At 41.8% G+C, this 21,271-nt stretch overlaps 1 protein-coding gene and 1 pseudogene across 1 annotated transcript in view; one reads left to right on the forward strand and one right to left on the reverse strand.

The window, feature by feature from the left end:
• RAPGEF4 (Rap guanine nucleotide exchange factor 4) overlaps positions 1 to 21,271 on the forward strand; it is a 230,807-nt gene that overhangs the window by 82,391 nt on the left and 127,145 nt on the right. The window lies entirely within an intron of this gene.
• Positions 1,557 to 2,264, reverse strand: LOC150022236 (cyclin-dependent kinases regulatory subunit 1 pseudogene; annotated as a pseudogene).

Consider the following 21,271-nt stretch of genomic DNA (forward strand, 5'->3'; position numbering starts at 1 on the left):
TATAGCAAAAGGGTCAGCAAAAAGGTTTTGTTTGCTTGCAAACAGATTTCATGGTTGAGAGACCAAATTATGTCGTGTTGCTAGAAACATGGGCAGTATTTGATCTGTTCATTGAGCTACTTTGTAATTAGGAACCCATCCAAATAACAAGTGCCTCTTCTTGCATGGAGGTCATTTCAATTTGTGATTTCCACTAACAGTACAAAGTTTCATAAGAGGACATGTCTATACCAGGATGAGCTTTAATCACATACACGCACACACACACACACACATTCAGGCTAACCAGTACATTTCTAATTGTGTCTGGTTTATTACTTTTTAATGTAAGTCAGCAAGGAAAAATTTTAAAATACAGATAAACGTTTTGTAAAATTAAGATTAAAGTCAATATTTAAACTTCTAGATGATAAATGGATCCTCCTATCAGATTTTATAAAGGAAAAGTTACTATGGCATGCAAAACTGTTTAAGGTTGGTCTATGTATCTGGATTTATAGCCACCAGTTTTGGAGAACGCTCCATGGTGCGTGCACTGGGTATTTTTTTGTAGCACTAGGAGAAAGAAGAATGTATGTCTTAATGTTTTACAGCTGTTAAGCTAAAAATCCAGTAGTGCCAACTGGGAGCAAGACTTAATCAGCCATCATAATGATAAACAGTGAATTGAGAACATATAAGTCAGGAAGGTCCAATGTGAACTGAAAATAATTTATAGGGTTTTTATTTTGGCAGCTGAGGTTCTGACGCCAAATCTCTGATTTTGTCCCAGGAAAGCTGGTGGTGACATTTGGAGTGGCTCTATTTAAGGAGAGGAAGTTTGATGACTGATAAGAACTCAGACGCAGAATCAGGAATTGGATGTTGGTGACAACCTTTTCCACAGTTGTCCTTGGGGACCTTTGGAGACCTTTTGTTGGGTCTTCTGTTCTTTTTTAGGAAAGCAGATTTCTAATCAGGCTGTATATACTACAGGAGACTCATGAAGCATTTCCTTCACAGTGAAGTTAGGCTTTATATAAGTGAATCTATTTTGAAGAGTGATCGTTATTTTTTTGAATTATTATTTCTCTAATTCTGCAAATAAGGAATCCAGTGAAAAGAATTTAGATTGTTATCCATTTACAACTTTATCCATAAGACTTCCTGCTCTCAGGACAAGGCACATTAAAGACTGACATTCCTAGTGTGTTTAAACCAAGAGAGACCATTTAACATGAATCAGTTAAAAGAAAGGAGGAAGTGCTTTGAGAATACCCTAGCAAATACTTCCTTGCTAAGCTGTAGTCTGCAAAGGAAAGATCTTGTCTCACAATTCCTTTTACTCGGACTGGATACATAATTTGCAGGAATCCAACACTAAATGAAAACCTGAGGACTTCGTTTAAAACTTATTAAGAATTTCAAGATGGCAGCCACAGAACATTAAACCAAACACAGGGCATTCCTGCACATGGGGCCCTGTGTGAATGCACAGGTTACACATTCATGAAATCAGCCCTGATTTTATTTGTTTTCCATATTTTTTTTAATTATAAAAAACTCCCTCTTTAATCAAGGCTTTAAACATGAAACAGATTTCTTGAATAAAATGGAAAGTTTCCAATACATTGAAACGTAAATCACCATACATACAACACCTGGCAGGAGAAAAAAACAAAAAACAAACAGCATGTTCACACAATCCCTGTAACAGCCATGGTCTTATTCTCAGATGCTTCCTCCATCTGCCAAGTGTATTCTGCTGCATACAGAGCTCACCATGGTTTCTGGGGTCATACTCAGCAGAGGTTGCAGCCCAAAGAGCACTCCTCTGGCTGGGTCATGGTGCTGTTGGTTTGGCTCAAGAAGCAAAGCAGTCACCAGCACATCAAACAGTGTATTTTAAACATCCTTTAAATATGAAAGTGAGAAACAAGAAGGCAACATAATGTTATCAGAAAGATGTTAGCAAGTGAAGACAGCTGTGTAAAATATGAGGCTGAAAGGTGGTTCCCCAGCTTCATTTCTTTGGCTTCTTGGGCAGTGGCCGCCGGAACAGCAAGATGTGAGGCTCTGGTTCATGGATCATATAATGGACCCATCCCTGACTCTGCTGAACACCAAGATTCCTCCATTCAGATTCAGACATCAAATGGGTTTTAGGGACCAGCTTGGCTATGTCCTTGGGCAACATGACATGCCGGTACTCGAACTCCTCATCGTCGTATTTGTCCGAATAGTAAATTTGTTTATGCAACATGATCGCTCCTCTTGAGAACCGACAGCGCCGGGCCTCCAACCTCCAAACAACTCCCAGCAGCACACTGTTTTCCATATTTAAAGTCTTACCTGATGTTAACAAATATTGACCTATGACATCTGACAGGTATTAGATTTCTCAATCTCTTGATGCATATTTTGTCTCCTTTTTCTCTTATTGCTTTTCTTCAAATTTTTCCTTATTTATTGTTTAAACAGACTTTTTTAGAGCAGTTTTAGGTTCACAGCAGAATTGAAAGGAAGGCACAGAGATCTCCTATATACCTCTTGCCCCCACACATGCACAGCCTCCCCCATTATTGACATCCTGCACCGGAATGGTACTTCTGTTACACCTGATTAACTTTTATTGACATATCATTATCACCTTAAGTCCACTGTTTACATTAAGGTTTCCTCTTGGTGTTGTACAGTCTATGAATTTGGAGAAATGTATTATGACACATATCCACCATTATGATATCATACAGAGCATTTTCTCCACCCTGAGCATTCTCTCCTGAGCATACTGCTTCTTAGTAAGAGACATTTTCTTTCGAAGCCAGCTTTGATTTGTTTTTATGTCCCTCTTCCTAATCTCACTGCCATGACATCTGTTTATCTCAAAATTCTGGGACAATATTAAGCTAAAGGCTCATGATGGAAAAGTGGGACTGACTGCAAGAAACAAAGGGCCAAATTCATTGACAGTAGTTCTGCACGGCGGAGGCAGAAGCAGATGGGAGGCGTCGCTGGGGGTGCACGTGCGTGGGGGTGCACGTGCGTGGGGGCGCATGGGGCCGGCGCCTGACGTCATCCTTACTAAATAAAGAAACAGTGTGGTGCAGCAGCTCAGGTGAAAAATAACCAAGGCACTGCAGTTGGTTTTTCCCTTTTCCAACGGGCATAGAAAATTCTAGTGACAATGAATACAAGGAGCTTTATCAAATATACTTGGAGAAAGCTAAGCAGTATAAGTTTGCTATCATTTGTAGTAGGTTTCCCCAGCTTTTAAAGTAGATGGGAATTCATTCTAATCAGAGCCCAAGAGAGGAAAAGGGAAGCTAGCTTTAAATAATTGAATTTACTCAGATCAGTAAGTCCCTTCCCCTCTCCTCTTTGCTGCTCTCCACTCATTTTTTAAAAATGACCGTCAAGACCAATTTGCTTGGTGGAAAGAAGTCACAGTGAGTGAGAAAGGATGTATGGCAATTCTCAGCCCTTCGTTTGCCCTGTGAATGACAGGGAGTGGAAGGAAAAGCGGCGGGTAGGAGTCAGGACTGGTTGGCATGGGGGGCGGGGGGACATACAAATCTTGGAAATGACTGAGCATCAACTGGCAAAGTCACCTGTTTCCTGGAAGCTCCGTCCCCCAGGTCTAGCTAGGACATTCCTTCCTCAGAGCCCAATTAAGCACTTTCTTTTCATCGATTGATCGATTGTATTTTGGAATCAAGTTTTATATTTGGCTGCATAATCTAGGAAAATATGACGTAAGACCTTAACCATTTATGTCTGTGGCCCTCTCCGGAGCAAGAGCTCCTTGTGGGCCGAGGCTTCCCTGTGCTTTCAGCTGCGGCTGTGACAGACACCTCCGGCGCAGTGCAGGGCCCCACCCCGCCCATTCCCAGCCTCTCGGCTTCTCTGCCTCAGGACTTCCTCCTAAACCACAAGATGTTGTCCAACTTAAACTCAAGATGGTTGCGATGTTGGAGGGGAATTAGTGCCTCCAGAGGTACCCTACAGATAATGGGGGATGGGAGTCTGCAGGTAAATGCCCCAGACCCTGTGCTTTGGTGGCAGAGTTCTGCAATGCGTTCTATCCCGCAAGGGTCCCAGTGGGATAACCAGCTAACACAGCCCTTATTGTCTTTTCTGGTTTCTTTGTCACAGTTTTTCTGCCCGGACTTCTGAAGGGCCCCGCAAAACCCCAACTTTACACTTTTTTCTAATGACACCAAGTTTGGTTTCATTACTACGCTGCATAAAGTATGGTTAACATGTAGTTTTATTTTCCCTGGTTCTCTCTTTTTTTTAAAGGGGCCCAATATTTTCTTCTGCACCCAGGGCCTCAACTGACCTTAATCTGCCTCTGCCCTCACTCCTGCTTCCTGGGAATCACTTCCCAAATGAGCTGCATTCAAGTCCTCGTTTCAAGCGCTGCCTTCAAAGGCATACAAATTAAGAGATACCCATAAAATGAATAGGATGCTGTGCTGGCCAGGCTGACATGCATATATGCCAGCCTTCCATGTGGCTTGGCTCATCTATGGCATTCCTTGCAAGTCTTCAGACTTTCAACTGGTAACTAAAAGAGAAAGTTGAGAAATTTAAAATATTCTTATGTTGCAAATGTTCCCCTATATCAGATGGCCCCTCATTACAGTCACCTTTCTGAGGCCTCACTCTTTGTCAGGCACCATGCTATAGACTGGTGCTGGAAAAAGAAATAAGATACTGCTCCTGCCAATGGAGTGTGTGGTCTATCAGAGAGAGAGATGATGCTAGAAATCTGTGCAGAGTATAATAAAGGTGCAATGGCAATGGTCAATTGTGCATGCATGGTTAGGGGTTGTGAAGGATGAGTGGCGAGAGCCAGCAGGGCAGACAGAGCAAGAGTGTGACAGGGCAGGAGGAAGGCTGGGGGCCCCAGCAGCTCTGTTCTGGGGTGAACTACAAGCAGCTGGGCCTCTGTTCTAAGGAACATGCTCACAGCCTGTGTGATGTGAGCGGCCTGTAGAGAACATTAGACCCTGAGGGGTTCCCTCTCACCACTCTGTGCAGAGGCCTTTTAAAGTCCATTTGCAGAGTTGTCAGGGATGCTTCCGTGTACAGTCGCCTCACAGCAGTTCACATCTGGCCGGAGAGTCTAGGCTTTTCGCACCATGCTTTCCTGTAATGACTTACAAATTTTAAACTTCCTTTTCCTGCAAGGCCTCCATTAGAATATTGGGGATCAGCTTAATAAAAATTCCAATTCTAGTTCTTATACTCCCCTCTTTTTATTCCAGTGGAAAGGATTTAGTGGAAAAGGGTAGAAGAGTTATTTTGTGGAAAAAAAAAGAAGATGACTTATTTTGGAAGCACATAGGAGTGGTTCTGTCCAGAGTATATGATATTTTCATCTCAATCTGAATAGGATTTTAGTCTGTCATGAGCTTTTAGACTGACTGCAAGAATGAGGATTTAATGAGAAGAGAAAACTCAATTGATTTTGTGAGAAGTGGGTGCTGAAATCTGTCTGTGTTCTGAGGGGGAATTTCAGAGAAGCCCAAAATAATGGCATTGCTATCTTGCCATCTGTTTTTTTTTTTATTCCAGTTTGACCAACCTTTAAAAAAAACACTTATTCTTATATCGGCATCTGCACATACTACTCTGGCCTTTGAAGTGGGCAATGAACATTGTATAATAATTATCACAAAATTGGACTTGAACTGTCTTGAGCTTTGTGCATGTTCATTGGCTGATGGATGCTTTGTATATTGAGTATCTTCAAAGAATACCAAACAGAAGTATTGTTTTTTGAATTTCTTTAGAAGGCATCCTATTGTCTCTGGTAGGTGAGGGATGGTGGTGGAGAGCTGAGTGACGTGTTGTCACTTTCTGGGTCTGTTTAAAATGCTCCCGTGTCAGCATCCCTGCAACCCTTTTGCTTTAATGTTTTCTGTTCTTCTTTGTTTTTAATCTTTTCAAGACAACGGCTGGGTTCTGCTTCTAGTACTCACTTTCGATTCCTGTCCTGTTGTGAGCCATTCTGGTGTTTTTCTTTTTTTTTTTTTTTTGAAAGTCATGCAGCATCCTACTTTTCCATACTATTTAATTAAAAGTTTGGCTTTTTAGAACTTGGCATTGGAAACTGCTAGAAAACGGAACCAGTAAGGTAGGAGACCCTCCTTTACCCCTGCTGCCTCCTTATCCAAGATCGAGTGCTGTCTATTGAGTAACTCCCTGCTTGTGGGCAGAGATCAGAACACATGTTTTACCGAAGGCAAACTGCATGTGTTCATTTGTAACTTGCACAAGCATGCCCTAAAAGGCATATTTCCTGAGTTATTGTTCACAGCTTTCTGTGAACTTAGTTATTACGGAAATGGTTTAATTTTATATGCAACAGGTCTACTTCTAACTTGGTTCCCTGAGACTGCCAGTTCTGAATTTTATGCCAACATAATTTGTCCCCAAAATATATGTGCTCTGGCCATTGAGGGCATTCAGAAATGAGTACCTCATTTTGGTATATGGCAAGGAGGCAGTTAGGAAGGGGATGGATAAAAATAACACTGCCTCAAAACAACAAAAACCAAAAACAATAAAAACTTGCTCAGACCCATTTGGAATGATCAGCTTGTTCAGATGATGAATTTATAACATGAGCTATCTATTTATGAAAATTAAAAAAATTAATCCACTTTTGATCAGATTTCTTACTCTTTCCATTGCCTGCTATCCTCTTTTATCATGGTTTTATTTAGGAAAATTATAGTGAAAATGAAGCCTTTTCTGGGAAATAACCCAGCAGTGAGAGAGAGATATTATTAAAACATTTCTGAGAAATCAAAGTTTTAAACATTTTTAATCCTCCATTTTTATGCCAGATTATATAGACTGCTGAATTTCACTCGGAATTTAACATCTAATAAGAAAACAGAACATATTGAAGCTGTCAAGATTTATTAACATTGCTTTTAAGGACTTTGATTTGAAATGTCCTTTCTGACATACAAAATGAAATTACCCAGTAAGTGAAGCACTTTAGGATTTGTGGGAAAAGTTATCTAAGTCAGTTTTAATCTTTTTTTTTTTTTTTTTGAGATAACAATTTTCAAGAAAAATCATTATGGTACAATGAATTATAATCTAAAAAGTAGAATATAATTGTGCAATTTGTGTTTAATTTTCCTGCTCACATTTTATATTAGGCTTGCTTCTTTGCAGACTTACAGTATTGTGAGTTTTTCATAAACAGCTATTTAAAACCATTCACATAATCAAAATAATATTTATAGATATTCAGAAAATGATTAATCTTAGGATTGTGGCAAAGCAGAAAACCTTACTGTGTGGGTTTGCCACCTCCCCCCAACAAAAATTCAAGTTTCGGTTAAGTTCCCTGAATGAGTGTAGTGAAAATTAGTTTCTTTTGGAAGGATCATACAATTGAAAGACTAATTTAAATTAGGAGGGCACACTGGGCTTGGCAGAGGGCAGTATGAGAAAGCAAAGCATAATTTTCTTCCAAAGAAAGACAAGCTTGTTGGAAAGCATGCTTTATTGCCTGGAAATTCTATATATATGCAAAGTTGCTCATCAGTTCACTGTTGGATTTTATGTGCTTGGTTTCTCTTTTTCTTTGGAAAAATCAAATGCTAAAAGAAATCAGCGTAGCTCTGCATGCTCTAAGCACCGAGAAACCTACATAGGCCAACTCTCCTGGTGTGCAGTGTTCCTGTAGGGGGCGCTGCCTATGGGAGGGGCTTTGTGCAGGTAAAAGCAGGGTGTGTGCTTCAGCAGAGCCCACCCAGAATTTCTGGGAAGTGACTTCCCTGCATCTTTTTCTGATTACCTCCCTCTGAAAGCAAGGTGGGCACTCTTGGTAAGTTAGGTTCACATCCTGAGCTCCATCCAACGTTTCCTCTTTCTTAAAGCAGCTTTATTAAGACACACTGCACATGCCATTCAATTTGCCTACTTAAAGTATACAACTCAATAGCATTTAGTATATTGTGCAATTGTTACCACAGTCAATTTTAGAACATTTTTATTGCCCCCAAAGACAAACCACATCCCAGTTAGTGTTTGCTGAAGACCCAGATTTGGATACAGTATTCCCTCATTTATCACAGATTATTATGTTCTAGACCCCCCCGTTAAGTAGGACCCTTACATTTATTCTACACTCTTAAACCTATGTAACTTTAACAACATACGTATACAGTACCACAAAATCCCGCAATATAGTGAAAAATTCATGATAAATAATTCAATATAGTATTTTTAAAAATCCTGCGATACAATGAGGCCACGATAAGTGAACCACAATATAGAGAAGGACTACTGTACACTAATTCAGTGAGCAGAAGGTGAGCATTCTCTAGGCTACTTTTATTTACTTTTTAATTAAATTTATTGGGGTAACATTGGCTTAATCACATTATGGAAGTTTTAGCTATACAATTCTATAATACCTCAACTGTATATTGCGTTGTATATTCAGCACCCAAGTCTAGCCTCCCTCTGTGACCATGTATTTATCTCTTCTTTACTTTCTTCCCTTCCCCCAACTCCCCTTCCCCTCTGGTAACCACCATACTATTGTCTGTGTTTATGACTTTGTTTGTTTTGCTTGTTCATTGTTGCTTTCTGTTTTATATCCCACGTATGAATGAAATCATATGGTTTTTGTCCTTTTCCCTCTAACTTGTTTCACTTAGCATGATATTCTCAAAATCAATCCATGTTGTCACAAATGGCAATACTTCATCATTTTTTATAACTGTGTAGTATTCCATTGTACATATGTATCACATGGTCTTTATCTAATCATCCATTGAAGGGCATCTAGGTTGTTCCCATGTCTTGACCACAATGAATAATGAACATAGGAGTATATATATATATATGTCTTTACGAATAAATGTTTTTAAAATTTTCAGATAGTATACTGAGAAGAGGGATTGCTGGGTCATATGGTAGCTCTTTTTAAAATTTTTTGAGGAACCTCCATACTGTTTTTCATAGTGGCTGTACCAATTCCTGCCAGCAGTGTATGAGGGTACTGTTTTTTTGACATCCTCTCTAACACCTATTGTTTCTTGTCTCATTGACAGTAGCCATTCTAGCAGGTGTAAGGTAGTATCTCATTGTGGTTTGATTTTGCATGTCCCTTATAGCTAGTGAAGTTGATCATCTTTTCACATATCTGTTGTCCATCTGTATGTCTTCTTGGGAAAAGTGTTCAGGTCCTCTGCCTACTTTTAAATTTAGTTGTTTGGGGTTTTTGTTGAGTTGTATGTATTCTTTTTATATTTTGGATATTAACCTCTTATCAGAGGTATTGTTTGCAAAACATTCTCTCATCTGATTGGTTTCTAGGCTGTTCTCATCTCTGGAATTGCTTTCTTCACTTTGTGTCTTCATTTTATGGCATAGAAACTATATTCAAAACTCCTAACAGTGTGTGTACATACTTTACAGTGTGCAAAGCACTTTCTGTCAAACCACAGCTGAGAGGTTTGACTGACCGCATGACAAGCTGGGGTGAGAGGTTCCTAGGAGACTGGCCTGGAGGAGAAGAACTTTGTTATTTGGCGTGGGCCTGCAGGCTGGCACCCAGACATTTGAGCAACCTGAGCACCACTGTGGTGGGTCTGGTCTGCAGTGGAACAGGAGGAAAGCCAGGGGCCAGAAGAGGATCCAAGGTGAAAAGCGAGCTGCGAATACCAGGAGGATTTCCTTACAGGAAGTTGCAGGGCTGGGGGTCAAACATCAAGATGGAAGATTCTCGAGGACTTCCGGCCAAGATGGAGGCCTAGACTGACATGCTCCATCTCCCTCCACAACTAAGAAGGAATACAACTACCACAAAACCAGAAGTAAGCAGAAGTTCCAGAAAATAAAGCTACATGGAAGCCCAATGTATGAAGTTATAAACAAGTGGTGCTCATCCAGACAGGTAGGAGGAGTGAAGCCAGGGAGGAGAGGTCAAGGTGTGCTGGCGGCAGCAGTAGCGGTGACAGTGGCGGGATGGCGGTAAGCATAGACAACCATATTTAAGGGGAGGTGAGAAGTGCCTGGGGAGCACCCCTGGCTGCAGACCAAACCCATCAGCTTGCGATTCCAAAGCCGGGGAAGGCAGATCCCCATTGCCTTGGACTGTGAGAGCCAGAGGGCGTGGGGACGGAAGAGGAGGCTCCCAGTCTCTCAGCGGAGAGTGAATGGCAGGAATCCATCTTGGACCCCCACCCCCACACAAAACACCACAGTGTGGTGAGAAAGGTCACCCAGTAGTGACGAGTGCACAGGGCTCTGCCCCCTATAGCATAGGAAGTGTGACCACCCCGCCCAGGAAGCAAAGATAAACACAAAACTTGCAGGATGGCATAGATCGTAATAGAGATCCTGGTGACGCAGCTGACCAGACAGCAAATATCTAATCTAACAAAGCAACAGTTAGGAAATCTTTCTGAGGCACAGTTCAGAGCTTTGGTTATACGAATGCTTACAGACCTGACAGCAGATCTTAAACAAGACAGGGAAGGAATAAAGGCTAGTCCTGCTGAAATGAATGAAAACACATACAAAACTAATGGTGGGGGAAAGAAAACCAGGGATCAAATCAACAAATCGGAACATAGGGAAGGAACAGTCAACCAGTGCAGGAAGAGGAAACAAAAACTGAGGAAAATGAGGAGAGGCTCAGAAACCTATGGGACAGCTATAAGCGGGCCAACATTCGAATCATAGGGTTGCCAGAAGATGAAGAAGAAGAACTAGAAATTGAAAAATTATGTGAAAAAATAATGAAGCAGAACTTCCCTAACTTGGGGAAGGAAATGAACTTACAGGTCCAGGAAACATAGAGAGTTCCAAAAAAAACTAGACCCAGGGAGGACCACACCAAGACACATTATAATCAAAATGTCAAAAATTAAGGATTAAGAGAGAATCTTAAAAGCAGCAAGAGAGAAGAAGAGAATTACATACAAAGGTGTCCCAATAAGACTGTCAGCTGATTTCTCAAAAGAAATTCTGCAGGCAAGAAGGGACTGGCAAAGGCAAAGAAAGAAAAATACCATATGATATCACCTAATACAGGAAACTAAAGAACAACACAAACAAAGGAACTAAATAGAACAAAGAGCAGAATAGCAGTCAATAGGGGGGAGGGGAGAGGGAGAGAAGGGGGATAAGTAAGGGAAGGGTTTAATTAAAGAGCCTGTATGAAAGAGTCATGGACATGGACAATGGGGAGGGATATGATTGTGGGAGAGGGGGTGGGTAGGGTGGGGGAGAGAAATTGGGGGAAAAGGGGACAACTGTAATTGAAAAACCAAAATAAAAAAATTAAAAAAAAAAAAAAAAAAGAAGGGACTGGCAAGAAATATTCAAAGTAATGAAAAGCAAAAACCTACAGCCATGATTACTCTTATCCAGCAAAGCTGTCATTCAGAATAGAAGGGCAGAGAAAGTGCTTCCAGGACCAAGTAAAAGTGAAGGAGTTCATCAGATCCAAACCACTGTTATGTGAAATGTTAAAGGGACTTGTTTAGGAGAAAGAGGATCAAAACTATAAACATTAAAATGAAAACTATATCACAACAACCAACAACAGAAGCTAGGGAACCGAAACAAAAGCAAACTAAGTAGGCAACGAGAGTGGGAAAAGAACTATAGGTATGGGGAACATATTGAGGGAGGTCAGCTGGGAGCGGGAAAAGGTGAAAGGGACGGAGATGGTACAGGAATTAAGAAGCATGGTAGGAGGCAGTGGAGTAGACGGGAAGATGTTTAGAAGAACTATATGCACAACCAATGGGCATGGACTTAGAGAGGGGTCAACTGGAGGGAGGGGGGGTCACTGGGTGAAGAGGAACAAAGGGAAAAGTAATTGGGACAACTGTAACAGCATAATCAGTAAAGCATACTAAAAAAAATGATGGAAGATTCTCAAACAGGAGGCAAAGACCTAAAAGGAAGGTGGACATCATGGTAAACATTTAGGTGGGGATGTAATCTACACCAAAGGAAGAAGGAGCTGCAGCAGGCCCAGGAGAGCCAGGAAGATGTCCGGCCTGGCTGCTGAGTCCTGTGCTCTGTGAATGAACTACACCTGCCCACACTGGGTGTCACCTAACAGTTAGAATCATCAGGCCACCTCCTCTTTGCTCCATCTGAGTAGTTTTGATCATTGCCGTAGTTCTTATCCTTGCTGTTTTCTCTGCAACTCTCCTCCTGCCCTTACCTTTCCTCAGGTGCTCCTCACTTTGTGGACCCATTTGGGCAGGCTCCTCCAGTAAGCATTCTCTCAGACTCCAATCCCTCCTTCAGCCAGCCCCTTCCACGCAGGGGTGAGGGGGAGAGGCATGGGGCAGGCACCTCAACTCCCTGGGATGCAGATGGTTTGCGACAGGTCAGGGGTGGGTGGAGAAGGTTCAGACAAGATTTCTCCTGGGCCTGGGGTCCAGATTCAGAGTCCTTCACTTGGTGGCCCTCTTCCTGGGCTGTCTCCATGTCTGTCCTTAAAGGTGTCATTTTCAGCTTGACACTTTCATGGAAAGAAGGATAATTAATGTTTTTGTCCAGATAATCTGTGTACTGTGTGGGAAAGTGGTTGACAGTATTTCCTCTCCCTGTGAGGCTTCTAAGGAATTTTTATAAGGCACTCCTCCGCCCCCTCAGGTTTTCTCCCCCACCCCCAGATTTTTCTAACTCTCTGATGCAATGTGCTTTAATCACCACCACCCCTCAATTTAAATATACTTCACTGTATTTCATGGACATTACTTAAAAACTGTATATAATACTTTATATATAGACTTGGGCAAATATTTTGGGGGGTAATTATTTTTTAAATATCAGAAATTTTATTTAACTCTGTAATAAAATAAAAAATAGCTGTATGTTACAAATATTGGAAGACACAGGTTCATATTTTATACTTTGGATTTTCATAAGCATAGCACAGCTGTATTATATTGTTTAAATGTTTGTGTTGACTGGTAGAAAGATATTTTTCTCTCCTTCTAGCACTATAGAGATGATTTATAGGAAAGCCCAAAGCAGCTATTTTCTAACCAGGAAATTGACATTTGAAGCTGAGTTTCTAGATTGTTGCAGAGACTGTCTTATGTGTGATGAAGGGTTAATCCGTGTAGGACAGTTAGACTCTTCAGCTCTGTTAACATTGGAGATTGGACATTAGCGTCCTTGGGCCTCAAGGCAGTGCAGTGTGGAGAAAACAGGAAGCCAGAATGCACTTCCCAGGAAACCTAGTTACAAAAGCTGTAAGGTGGACCCCTGAGGTCAGTGGCCAACTGTCAGACAACAGTGCTAGAAGAGCCCAGAAAATTCCTACTTGACCCAGGATGGCATTGAGACCAAGGGGATCCTATAGTCTGGTTGGGTGGGGCCTGGAGAAAAGATTTGCCAACAGTGACAGAACAAAATATCCGACCAGGTGATTGCATTGTGGTTTTGGGTCACCTGTCAAGGGTGGGTGGTATTTCAGGCTAAACTAGAGATGTAAGGGACAAGCGGGAAGAGGGGAAGGCCAGGGCTAGACAGGCTAGGGGTCACATAGAAGGCTGGCCTGTGCGTAGTCCCAGCAAGGGAGCAGACACCCTGGGGGGAAGGCCGAGGCCCAGATATGGCGGCTGAGACATGAAGGGAAAACTGGCTTTTTAGCTCTTTTTGCCCCTACACCCATGTCTCCACATGCCAGATGCCTGAACACATGGCACCCACGGGCAAGCTGGACCTTCTCTGCTGGTGGGGACAGAGCTCCCACTCCGATAAGGACTTGTTGGAGAGGCAGAGGCAGCCGGACCTACAAAACGGGGATTGGGCTTGTAATTGAGCTGAGCTGGGAAAGGCAAATATTAACAAAATAAATGCACTGAGAGCAGTCATAAAGTTTCAACTCTGACTCCAGTTCATTTCTTAGTTGCTTTTAATTTTGAAATAATTTAAAATATCCTCAGAAAAGTTGCAAGAATGGTATAAACAATTCCTCTAGACTCTTTACTTTGATGCTACCAATTGTTTATATTTTGCCCCATTTGCTTTATCGTTCTCTTTTTTATTTTTTCTGAGTCATTTGTAAGTTGAGATATTGTGCTCCTTAACCCCTAAATATTAATATTTCAGTGCATGTTTCCTTAGAACGAGGACCTTTTCTTATATAACCACAATGAAGTTATCAAAATTAGTAAATCTGTCTCCCTTTAATACTAATAATATTCAAATGCCATTCAAAATGTTTTATAGTTTTTAATCTGTTATTTTTGAACTTTCAGAGATTGAAATTTAATTCCATTTCTTTTAACTTCTGACAATGTTGGGGAGAGAGCACACAATATTTTTTTCAAATGCATGACACGGGAAGCCTTTGCCAAGTGTGCAGAAATATAATTAGCAGTCAATGAAATTACAACATAATAACACCAATTTGATAAAGTCATTGGAAAGATCAAAGAACTTTTCTGGGTAATGTGCTTGCATATTTTTTTGCCTTGGAATTAAATTTTTTACAGTGCTATCTCATTTCAAGAATAACACTGAAATCACTATGATTTTTATCTTTTTGCCTTAAACTCAGGGAAATATTTTGGTGATCGAATTTAATATATTTACCCAAATTGAGGTAAATGGGTATATAGCCAAAAAAAAAAAAAAAAGTGTTAAATAAGAAAGCAACTGTCAAATGTAGAAATGTGTTCTAATATCAAAAGTTATCCAAGATATAGTCTTAGAGAAAAATAAAGGATAAAATATTATGTGCCATATGATCCCATTTGTTTAAAGCCAATTGAGATTTTATTTTAGTGTGTGCATAGAAACATTTTGGAAGTTACAGTCAATATGAGTGTTGTCAGTGCTGAACTTGGCAGTGAGGCCGGGTAGGTCAGTAGGAACAGGGTAGTGAGGGTGAGAATTTTTTTTTTCATTTTATACACCTTGTAGTTTAAATGTGTCATCTTGTGCTTTTATTTACATTCTGATAATAAAACCTGTTATAGTTAGGTGGAAGAAAGAGAGAGAGAGAGATGAGGAGAGAGAGACAGAATGAATAGCAGTTAAAACAAAACCAAAAGGCAAACTTATTTAAAAATAGTGTGACTTAGAAAGGAACATCAATAATTAATAAATGAAATTATGAAGAAGTTGGATATGTAAAATGAATAATTTTCTACTTTCAGCCAAATTTTTCATCAAGATTCATTTATGGGTCTCTTAAAACTACATTTTCATTAATGAGTGTATTTTGGTGTTAATTCTGGTGGAGCAGACTGGCTTCTCTATCCTTTCTTTTAGATTACAAAATTGATTAGTCTTCATAGACTTTGATGTGTTAAATTTAGGTTTTGTTCTTATCAGCATCAAATGATCTTCATACTTATTCTGTTTCTTCTCTAAACGCAAAAAGCTTATTCATAAAGAGCAAATAAACATCAGAGATATTTGACCATGTATATCATATGATTTCAAATAGCTTCTTTCATCATATCTCCACATCATTAGAATTATTTTTGTAGATCTTCATGCATTAGACCTATTTTTCTTTTAAGCATTTTTTTTAAATGGAAATGTGCCCCTTGGCAGAATTGGTGTGAGAAGAAATCATGGTGCAGAGGGAGTGGGAACCAATATTCACTGTGTGCCTGGGTTGTGAGTAGCTTGACACAGTTATCTCGTTCAGTCCTTCCATCAGCCGTGACAGGTACGTGGTAATATTTCTGGTTTATTATTGAGGGACTTGAACCTCAGAGTGGTTGAGAACTTCCATCACTTCTTAATTCACTTATTAATTCACCCAACAAATATTCATTGGCTGTCTGCTATGTCCCAGGCCCTGTACTTGGTTAGGTATGCACAAGGGAATATAGATGTGGTCCCTGCCCGCTATAAGCCTATAGTGGAGCAGAGGAGAGAGGCCCAGAACTGGTACGTGCTCACACACAGTGCAGAACCACACATTGCCTGGGCACACTGGTGGCAAAGACATAACTCAGGGAGCGAGAATAACGAGAGACTCACATAAACTGGGGGTTCAGGGAAGGACACCCTAAGGAGGCCATGTATAGGTGGAGATGAGTAGACATCAGCAAAGCCAAGGGGTGGGAAGCACATTTCAGGCCACAGGAGGCCTACACGCGAAAGTCCAGTGTGTTTGAGGATCTGAAAGGAGTCAGTGGGGTTAGAGATGAGTGACCAGAGGAAGAGTGTGGGAACTGGGGCTGGAGGAGCAGGCAGCAGCAGCTCATGAGAAGGTTCAAGAATCTTGTTAGCACCAGTGGAAGTTTACAGAGCTGGAGGGAGCTCACATTTGCCTGAATCTTAAAGCTTGTATCCCCCAACTGTTTCAGCCTTGCCCTCTCTCTTGCTCCTCCCCCTCCGACACATGGTACTATAATGTTCTCCTCCTCACTGTTTTCCAAGATGGCTAAGGCATCATTTTCATTATTGCTGCCTCTTAGTGTTCATGCAGGGAGAAGTGGGGCCTAATCAGTTATTTGATATTATAGAGGGGAATTAGGAAGTACAGGGCCTGGGTGAGGCCCCTAAGAACACACTGCAGGTAAAACAGAGCTCATATTATCTAGGGTGGAGAGATGATAGAAACCAAGAACCACTCAAATGATTCAGGTGTATGGGATCCCACAATAAACAGAAGCTTCCAAAACCACCTAGCGCTATATTACCATGATTGCCTAGATATGTGCAGTAGGTATTTATCTTGGAGCAGAAATAATAGAAATGATAATGAAGGGAGATGAAGAAAGTAGGCACAATGTGTGTGGGCAGGAAAGCTGCAGGAGTTTGGAATGAATCAAAGTAGAAATTACCCAAAAGTCAAGAGTGGTTGAAACTAAGAAGTAGCCTACTCCAGGCTGTTGACTTCCATCAATGTACAAAACAGGTAAAAGCCACTGCCCTGTGTACGTTCCATTCTAGTGGCCAACGTGTATAAATATGACAAAAGCAGGAGTACTGGATGTCCATTGGGGGTTACAGGGTGGGACTGGAAATGAGGCAGCAGGGCAGGTGAGTTATACATGGATGCTTTTAGAGAAACTTGGTCAAAAAATAACCAGAGAAATGCATAGTGGTTTCAGAGTTTGAGAGACCAAGCCAGAAGCTAAGAGAATATCTCTAATGTGGGAAGTTCAGATATCTGTTTGGGCCAGGAAAGTATTTCTACCCCCAGCCCCCCACTGGCTTAGTCCATTCGGGCTGCTATAACAGAATACCAGACTTAAAAACAACAGACATTTATTTCTCACAGTTCTGGAAGTGAAATGTCTGAGATCAGGGGGCCAGCATAGTCAGGTGAAAGCCCTTTTCCAGCTCATAGACGTCTCCTTGTGTCCTCACCTGTCAGAAGGAGCCAGAGAGCTCTATGGGGTCTCCAATAAGAGCACTGATCCCATTCATGAGGGCTCCACCCTCATAACCTCATCACCTCCCAAAGGCCCACCTCCTAATACCATCACCTTGGGCATCAGGATTTCATTATATAAATGGGTAGGGGGGGTGCACATTCAGACCATAGCAACTGCTAAATCACTCCTCACCGTCCCTGTCCCATTCTGCCTGCTACTCTTTGTGCAGCACATTTTAGAGCAAGGAAGCAAGAGCAAAATGCTGATAGTTTGCTCTAATGGGATGACAGTCATAGGCTATTGTTTTCTGTGAAATGATTCTTTATTTTAGATGTTTAAATAATAGATGCATCCTGATTCTGTGTTATCAGTATTTAAGGACCGTTTTAGAATTTGCGTGGTTCCATGATATGTATTACTGATATTTCTATGAGTTTTATAAGAGCTGGACTTGATCATTTAATTCAAAATACAGTATTCCCTCACTTATCACGGGTATTACGTTCCAGACCCCCCTGCGAAGTAGGAACCTTACATTTATTCTACACTCTTAAACCTACGTAACTTTAACAACATATGTATACAGTACCGCAAAATCCTGCAATACAGTGAAAAATCTGCGATAAATAATTAAATATAACATTTTTAAAAATTTCACAATACAATGAGGCCACAATAAGTGAACCGCGATATAGCGAGGGACTACTGTAACTATACTTATTATCCTTCACTCTTTGAAGACTCATATGGTTACATAAAATGTCAATCAACTGTTTTTTTCTGTAAACAAGGAGCCAGTGGATTTTTTTAAATGTTCGCAGCCACATGTATATATGAGATGGACAGTAGTAGATTCAGGCTTAGTGAAAAGAGGGATATGAGGATTTGCTATACAGTAAGCTCCATGGCAAATTATTTTATGACTCTCAATTAAGTAGCATTGACCTACTGTGTGTGTGTGTCTTACTCTCCATTTGAGTTTCCCTAAGAGGATCTCATGGCTAATTTAACTAGTTGAGTATGCAGAGTGTGCACTGATTTAAATTATAATCATTCCAGTGAGCCCCTTGAAATCTCTGAACCTTTTAGTGATATTAGAAGTATAGGTGTATTGAGTGTGCTTCAACAAGACATCTGAGTCTTTAATATCATTAACTGGAAGTAATTGGAGATGGTTTAGCCTCTAGGAAAAAGGGTCTTTACCTCCCCCTATGCTAGTCCCTTTCTCTTCCTCTTCCCCAGTTCAGACCCCTTTGCAGGGCCATGTCCAGGCCTGCCCTCCGCTTAAGGGCTTATGCCTTCCCTATTTTTTCTGTCGAAACTGTTCTCCACACATCAGCCAGAATGATCTTTTAAAACACCTATCTGTTCTTGTCACTTCTTCGCTTAAAATGCTTCCCATTGTGGTTTGATAATGTTCAAAGTCCTCACCATGACGGCAAGGCCTGGCCTGTGAGGCCCCTGCATGACTCCGGTCCCACCACCTTGTCCTGCCCCTTGTCCTGCCTCTCCCGCTAGGCTGGCCTTCTTTGCCCCCTAACAACTCATGTGTTCCCTCTCTACCTGGAAGGCTGGTTCTCCCTGTCCCATCCCCACCAGGCCGCCTCAGCCTCAGATGCCGTGTCATCACCCTGACCCCAAAGTCTGCATTTGCCTCACTCTCTGCCGCCCATTTCCCATGCCCCCTGTACTTCTTTCCTCCCAAGCCCCTGGCACCACTGAGCTGAGAAAATAGTGTGGTCATGTGGGAATGCCTGTGAGGCCCTGCTGTGAGGACCCCCCAACCCCGTGCCTCCCTCATACCCCTGCCTAAGCGAATGAGTATTTATTCTCCTCTTCGTCCAGGGTTAACCTGAATAACCTCTATTATAACTCTGACTGAATGAGACAACTGACTAAAAACTACCACTACTCATACATAGTAAGTAATTCTGCTCTCACTTGAGGGTATTTTAGGGTCCATTCCTATACCTGTTAGTGGGGATCTCAGCACCTTCACAGGGCGGTAGGAGAGTGAATTTCAAACAGGTGGCTTTTTCAGAGAGACTTTATTTGTTTACTTGTAGCATCTTTCCCCTTGGGCTTTAGTCTAGGATGCTTGGATGGTTTGCCTTTGGAAAACTGGGTCCATTAGCTATAGTTGTGATTATCACACTCCAGACTACAGCTCTTGCAAGTCAGTCATGAATTAAAAATGGCCAGGAGTTGGCAAGCAGAATTTTGCCTCCATTTAGAAATATTTATGGTGGGGCTGAAGGGTGTAATTAAACATCATTGAAGAAGTGGCTATGGAAGTTCTTTGTGCCCCATTATGCCGACACTATGGAAATCAAGAAACAACAGAAGAGAAGAACTTGGCACAAGGGGTAAACCGGGTCCAGCCAGCGATCTGCCATGGGAAGAGCAGTACACATGGCTTCAAACTTGTGCTTGAAGGTTTCCATTTATAACTGTCTTGCGGTCCTTTCTTTTCTGCTCTTCACATATGAAAGAACTGTCTAGCTCTCTGGGATTTTAGAACAATGTGTCATGTCCATTGTACATTCTGTATCATACATCATACAGAAGTTGTAAAAGACCTCTTCCAAGAAACAGAAAAAAGGAACCTAAACTTTATGCCCCTATGCTAAGGTCTTCTACCACATAACCACGATGCTTTCAGAGAAAGTACAGATGAACTGTTTGCTGTTACATTTTATGAACTCAGCTTTAATGCATTGGGAGGACTGAGTAGAGATATAACCAGTGGGACATTAAGACAAGATATAGCCTCACATTCCTGGAACAGTCCTCTCTACTCTTCCCCAGTCCTGGACACCACCCCGTGGACTCTCAGTAGTGTGTCCCCATTCTGAGCACATACCCCTGCAGGTGTTCACACCAATGCCTGTCAGTCATCCTCACGCCTTCCTGGTTTTAATGTTTTCTAGTGCTGATATCCCAGTCCAGGAATACTATTTACGTTCTCCCTGCAACCTGGTGATCTCCTAGGTTGAGGGAGGTGCCACAGGGTCAATTGCTGGGGAGGGGGAACCCAAAGCTCAGGCCTCTATCTGACTGCTGCTGGCTGGGCAGGAATTTGGTCACAGTCATGTGTCATGCTGGCCTCCCTAGTGGAGGCTCTTGTGCAGCCTGGACAGACCTTGGCAGCTGGCAGCATCTTGGAGAACATCCAGAAAAGGTCTCAGTACGTCAGAAGAACCTTGACTTTTAGGTTGGGGCATCCTGCCCCACTGGGACTCTTTCTCTTGTCATCGAGGGTCCAGCTATGACTCAAGTTGCCAGCCTTCCTTTGTTCTCTTTGAGTCCTGCTTTGTAAACTGGCCTTCAGAATGTGACATATCTCTAATGTGCCCCTACTGCCAGCAGACACCACCCAACTCTTGTATTCTGGCTCCTGGGCTATAAGGAGCCCTTGTGCACATTAGCGAGAGGCATCCTCTGCTCTAGGTGGGAGGAGCCCCAGGCTGGGGCTCAAGGCTATGGGGCAGAACTGGATTTCTCCCCAGCACCCTCAGCCTGGTGGTTGCTCTGCCAGCCTTCCCTCCAGCCTTCTGCAGAGGCCTTGGTGGGGCCAATGAGTTGGCTGAGATACAACAGACCAGGTTTTAATCTTTCTGAGTCTGTCATCTTTTGTCTCTTCTCAGAAAACATTAGTACAGCTGGTAGCACACCTCCACCAGGATTCAGGGACAGGCACCTGGCCTCCTGAGCCTAAGGATGTCTTCCTTCTCCTCTGCTGTAGTCTCTGCCCCTCAGGCTGCCTTTCCTCTTCCCTCCATTCTGCACCACAAGTATTGACTTTGCTTTACAAACAGACCAACTGTATTTACAGATTAATTTTTTTGAAAGGATTCTGTTAATAAAAAATAGTTCTGATGGCTGAAAGGCTTTACTAATTTTTGTTAAGTTATTTCTGGCCTTGC

The sequence above is a fragment of the Furipterus horrens genome, unplaced genomic scaffold, assembly GCF_987537825.1.
Source record: "Furipterus horrens unplaced genomic scaffold, mFurHor1.1.pri manual_scaffold_1, whole genome shotgun sequence".
Taxonomy (NCBI): Eukaryota; Metazoa; Chordata; class Mammalia; order Chiroptera; family Furipteridae; genus Furipterus; species Furipterus horrens.